The sequence below is a fragment of the Coturnix japonica genome, unplaced genomic scaffold (genome assembly GCF_054131305.1).
Source record: "Coturnix japonica strain WE unplaced genomic scaffold, WE-NBRP24 Scf069, whole genome shotgun sequence".
NCBI lineage: Eukaryota > Metazoa > Chordata > Aves > Galliformes > Phasianidae > Coturnix > Coturnix japonica.
Window position 1 is genome coordinate 127,845 of NW_028188972.1, and position 6,228 is coordinate 134,072.

The window sequence follows — 6,228 nt, forward strand, 5'->3', positions numbered from 1 at the left end:
CGGCACTGCCTCAATTTGGAGGCATATCTCTGGACAGAGCTCCTGGGGACGCTCTTTACTAAGCAGGTGGGAGCTGCCCGGGCCTTTCTTTAAAATAAAATGGGGTGGTATTTCCCATGGATGCTGTGCTCCTCATGTGCCACCCCACAGGTTATGTTCCAAACACACTGTCCCTGGAAAATCATTTGGACAGAAAAGGAAAATCAAAACTACTGCTCCTGAGGAAACATAAGAATTTGCAGCATATGCAGAAACTCATTCTAGTGCTAAAATGCCACAGAGGGAACAAAGCTGAAGATCAGTGCCAGTCATGTCAAAGTCTCAGCACCTGACATCACACAGCCCTTTGCTGATTGCTCCCTCAGCCACCGGTGGTCTGAACGTCCTCTGAGCAAAAGGCCAGATGGCTTGATCCAAGCAGCTCAAAGGGGCTCTAACAATGATGATTAGGATGCCCACATGTGCAGCAGCCTCTTCAGCTGCATGGGCTCTGGCTCCTTTGGGTGAGCTTATGCTGTAGAGAAAACAGCAGGAGCAACTGCTGTCTACCCCATGTTGCAAAATCACATGTGCACGAGGCAGGAATATTTCTCAAAGGCCAACAGAGAAAGGCTTGGCTGGGAGCCTGTGGGTGTTGAACCAAGGCAGCCCTGCAGGCACAGAGTGGTCTGGTAGGTAAGGAGACAGCCCTGTAGGAGAGGAGCGTGATGGCAGCTGTCAGACCAGCTGTGCTTCACCTGCATACCTTGCTGCCTGCAGCACAAGGCTCCCAGCCGTGGCTGTATTGACTTCTGGGAGGTAAGGCCAGAGTCACCTCCTGAAGCCAGGGGAGATCCCAGATCAACAGGGTTGGAAGTCATTTGAACCTCACGAGATCCCCTAGACCAAATCCCCTGCTACAGCAGGTTCCCTAGTGTAGGTTTCTCCACAGAAGATAATCGCTCTTCTTCTCTGTTTCCGGTAACAAGGATATCAATAAATATTATTAACCAACAGAAGCTGTGTAACCCAGTGAAACAGGACCTATTCTTTCCTGAATCTGAATTCAGCATTCAGATTTCTGTACTTCACCAGTCTCTGGGTGTCTGTTGTTTCCTGCATTTGGCGGAGCCTTGCAGCCGGAGCTCCAGGCTGGTGCCTTCCAGTGCCAAGCAGTGCAACTACAATGGGGGGCAAGTGGGAAGCCAGTCATCATGGTAACACTGGAGCACTTCTGACATCCTCCTCTCCAGATCCTCCTCTCAGGCATGTTAAACTTGACTCTGTGCTTATCTCAGGTCACTGTGCTTAGCGAAGGCCTTTACCAAAACAGTGTTGGAAATGTCAGTGAAGCAGCTCCTCAAACTGTTTGTATCCTGTTCCCCTTCTGCAATCTGGTCAGCCTCCACATGTGAGGCTTTGCTGCTGCTGCTCAGAGAATCACCAATGTGGGTTCCTCTGTAGGCAAACCAGTCAAAGCCCCTTGCATTATGCATCTATCCAGTGCACCCTCAATAATTTTGCACATGACAATAAACTTCCAATCTCTACTTTTTGCATTTCAGGTAAACAACTAAACTGAATACTCATTAACAACCAAGAAATAAATCCGGACAAGCACTTGAACTGCACACTCACAGGTGAGCACTCACCACAGTGTGAATGCAGACTGTGTGCACAACTGAGACAAATGTAGTTTGCAGCCCTGGAAGGAGGATGCTCTCCACTGGTTCCCATCATTTATTGCTCAATTTCCCTCAAGTGAGACAACGGAGAGAAAATCAGCTCTGTATGCAGAAACCAGGAGCTGTCTATTAATGTGCTTGATTTTCACTAACCTGAAAATCATGCTTATCTTGTTCAAGTTTTTATGCAGGTCTTACTTCATATTTTTGAAAGAAATCTTTCTATGAAGTCACAAAAAACCTGTGATTTTTTGTCAGAAGTACTTTTCTAAACAAAACAGTGATGACGTATTTCCAGTTCTTCTCCAGTCAGTTCACACATGGCCTAGTGCATCCCCTCCAGTGGTGCACTCCCCATGTGAGACAGAAATGCGATGAGAAATGTCATTAAGTGTCATTGTGTTGTTATAAACTGTGAGGTCTGGAGGCTGCCACGTGGAAGCACCTCTGATTGGGAGTGAGACACTGAAGGAAGCTCTCATTTTGAAGGGCTTTTATCCAGTTACAGTGGGCTCATAGTTTCTCTGATGATGAAAATATAATTGAGGAAGGTGCTCCTGTCAGCAAGACTGATGCTAAAGTGCTCCCAAGCTTGGAAAGTGTTTTATTGTTTTTCTGTTGTTATTGTAGCTTTAAAAGACAAGAACGGGAGAGATGGCCAGCAATTCTTTTTGTTGAGTTTGAACTTGTTCTTGGTTGTGGCTGAGGCTCCTTCTTAACAGTTCGGGTTTAGTTCTAACAATGAAACTTTTAAATAATAGACATTTTTCAAACCATTCACAGTGCAGGCTGAGTTCAACTCCCTGGGAAGCCGTCTGTGCAAAATCATGTGTGAAGGAATACTAAAAGTAAGTTTGCTTTTTCAGGCAGAATGTACTGCATAAAGCAGTCTTTAAAGCAGCCCATGCCTATGAGATCACACAAGTCATCTCAGCCTCATGCAGAAAGCACACAGTGAGGGCACGGGGCAGTCTGACCTCTACGCCTTTGGAAATTGAAAGGATTCACTGAACTTCTCCTCCAGAGAAAAGAGAGCTGTTGTTCCTTTTAAAGACCTATTTTATTTCTGAACCACAACACATCAGACCACGACCCAGCATCTGCCTTAAGATATCAAAAATAGTTTTCTTTTCAATGCTGTGTGAAATTTCAGGTTTTCCTTTTCTCATTCTAAGTGTGTAAATGCAGCACTGGCTGCTGACTGCCCGTGCTATGCTAACTTGTTTCAGAGATAATAGAGGTTTCTTCCATGAACACTGAATCTTATTTGCTGACTATTTCCAGTGGAGCACTCAGGAATATTTCTTTTAGTTTTCTTAAAAAGATAATCAAGAATATACAGATGTGCTCACAGTCTAAGTTGAGTTTGTCTCTATACTGACATCTTAATGCCTTTTTTTCCTGAAATCATGTTTCTTTTGACACCTGTCTGAGAACTGATCAGGGATGAGGGGAAGTCAGAGTTGCACCATGGTGATGCCACAGTTTTCCCTCACATTAACGCTGCACGGGAGAGTTGGTGGAGACAACTGCGGGGTGCTGAGCTGGGAGGAGGAGGAGGGGGAAACGGCACCTGCTGAGCCTTCTGTGCGCCGGCTGTGCTGTGCTGGGGCTGCATGGACTGCAGGCACTGGCTGCTGCCTGCCTGCACGGGCTGCTGGGGGAGCATGGAGCTGAGCCCAGGCAGTGCCCCATCAGAGCAGCCAGCCCATCCCTGTGGGATCGGATGAACCTTTACTGCTTTGCAGTCTCTATGGGCTGAAAACAATCCTGATATAAATCATTTATATGAGAATGTTGTGGAGACAGATTTTCAGTTGTTTTCATTCATTCTCAAAACATGAAATGGTAAATGAGATAGATTTGCTCATCTACACAACACTGCTCTCCTTCACTCTCAAGCCCAGACCAGAGAGGCAGGATGACCTTCTAAGAATCACTGTGGCCCCCCAGGACCAGCAGAGGGAATCCCTCCCAGTGCTGCCTTCTTTTATCACAACCAGAGCAATGTAATCACCGAGGTCTGCTCCTCAATCTGCATGTGGTGCTCATCTCAGTCAAAGAATGTCTGTGGAAGGTTGGCTTTGATTTTTTGTGTGGATTGCATCAATGACAGGTTGGACTCCAGACTCAGTGGGATCATTTTTCATTGCACTCCTTCCTCTGCAAATCTTCCAAAAATGTTGGTTTCTGCTGAGCTAGAGGAAGGAAGGAGTTCAGGCCTCCTTTACTTTGAACTAATTCTGAATTATTCTTCCATGAAAGTGGGTGATGAAATAAAACCTTCAGTATATGCAAAAACAAAACAAACAAAGCAACAAATGCTTCACTGTCTTTGCATCCTCTAGTTGTATATAGCTGCATCTTGAGAAAGATGAAAGGAACCCAGTGCCTGAATACCACAGTAAACACAGCAAACATTCCCTTCAGTTTGAAAATAAATTCCAAACTCATGGGAGCGGAGCATTTTTCTCAGCACGTTCCTAATTTATCGAGAGCACTAAAATCAATAAAACTATTTCTCTTCAACTTGGAAGCAGACCCAGAGCTCATGAGCATTTGTCTAATTTTAAATAAAAAAGCAAGATCACTTTTCACGTGCTTAGTTTACCCAGAAAATACTGTGTTAGCTCGATTCAATACATCTTTAGGACACCGAAGCAGTCTTCAATGTGTCTGTTTTCTAGTGGAGAAAAATGGAAATTCTTTGATCAAGAAAAAAGACCAAAGTTGCAAAAACTGACCAATAAAACCATTCCAACGTAAATCACATCATTGGATGCACTGGTAACATACATGTAAAAATCTGGGAAAGCACCATGTGAGGATCACTTTTAGGTAACATTTGTGTAATTCATAGGATGAGTTTTGCATGTATCAGCTTTCTATAAGTATTCAGTTAATTCAGGTATTCATGAGGCTTCCTACTGAAGCACGGAATTTTAAGTTAACATTGCAGGGTATTTTGAGACAGGATATTCAGAACTGAAAATCTCAAATATTTGTATCTGGGAATGGGTCCTGAAAGTCCTATATAGATTGAAACAAAAACAAATTGAAGACTGGTACATGTTTCTTTCATAAAGACACATAGTGAAATCATAGAAATAGGACTCCTCTATTCCAGACAAGACTGATTCTGTAATGGCAGAAGTTATTCAAGCCAGAGAAATATCAAGAAGAAGAATGCTAGCAGCATTTAACCAGCAGTATATAACCAGAAATCCGAGAGCAAGGAATATGGAAGTAAAGATGTGCAATATAAAGGTCTCCATCAGACTAACTCATTTAAAAATCTCACATTATTATACTTGATCTACATTCATAGAAATAGAAGGTGTCTTAGGACACATTGTTCCTGTAAGTTTTTTGTGTATCATCTTTGCATCATTCTGAGAAGTCTGTTCCCAGGCCTGCCTACTTATTTGCTTTGCTCGTTCTTCACTCTGGAATAGATGTAACCCTAATTGAAGTCTTCGGTCACCCTCTCCTAAACCTGAAGCAAATGAAGAATAGAAATATTTATTTTCTTTCAAGGTGTTGGTTCTTATACAGCATTTTGAACTCAGCGTCACAAAGAAACACAAGTATTTCATCAGGCAGTTGTTTTTTAGAACTGCCCTTGGCCTACACTGTCTGCGGTCAAGTGAGCTTCACATTCATCATTCACAGCACACAGTCATTGGTTTTCCTGGTACTTTGCAAGTGCATGGGGAGACACTGTTCCTGATCTGAGTTCACAGCCTAATGAAAGACAAAATAACAGAGACACTTGTGGCATTCAGAGTACAGGATTGAATTATGGGAGAATAACACACATCACATTCAAAAGTGTTTTCCTGGCAATGTCTGTTCAGAGGAGAATGTGAAAATTTGCTTTTACTGAATCTGAGAAGAAGAGGAAATACCATAATATATTTTCTGCAGATGAAAATGATTTTACAGTGGTTTGCAGATTTTGTGTAATTAATCTGGAAATGGGTTTAGAGTTACAGTATGTCCAGTCTGGCAAATTATGGGGCTCAGCCCTCACATGAGCCAGAATTCTTGCCTCCCCAGTGCTATAGGCTCTGTTTAGGGTTCCCACTTTGTTGTGAGAAGACCTACTGAAATTTTTGTCTCTGATCTCATTCATAAGAAGCTTCTGACAGTGGGGTAGAACTGCCTGCACAGGCTAACCATGGTGTTGCCTAATTTGGCAAGGCTACAGGCAACAGATGAGTTCAAAAGAATTCAGGCAGGCAAACTCTTTGATCCCAAACCTTTCCCTCACAACAAGGGAACCCCTCATGCCAATGGGAGACCTGCTGTGCCTATCAGAGACATTTCACTGCCTTCATCTTCACATGGAGTCAATAGAAGCCAAAACTGGAGCACAGGACTTCACCACATCTTGTAAAAGTCTCATTTTGTTATGACCCTCAGTAAATTTCTCATCTACTTTCCTCCCTTTCGTCTACTCGGCCACATCTGTATGTACCCTCTATGATCTTGGTTTGCTTTCACTGCTCCTCTGCCATTCCCCCTTTGCTCCTCACATTTGTCTAGTTCATTATTTTGCATC

The 6,228-nt window shown here is 43.4% G+C and overlaps 1 long non-coding RNA gene across 1 annotated transcript; it reads left to right on the forward strand.

Moving 5' to 3' along the window:
• LOC146751661 (uncharacterized) lies at positions 1-2,799 on the forward strand. Its single transcript, XR_014941272.1, has 3 exons — positions 1-66; positions 1,545-1,619; positions 2,531-2,799. It is a non-coding gene; the product is annotated as an uncharacterized LOC146751661 (long non-coding RNA).
• The last annotated feature ends 3,429 nt before the right edge of the window (positions 2,800-6,228 follow it).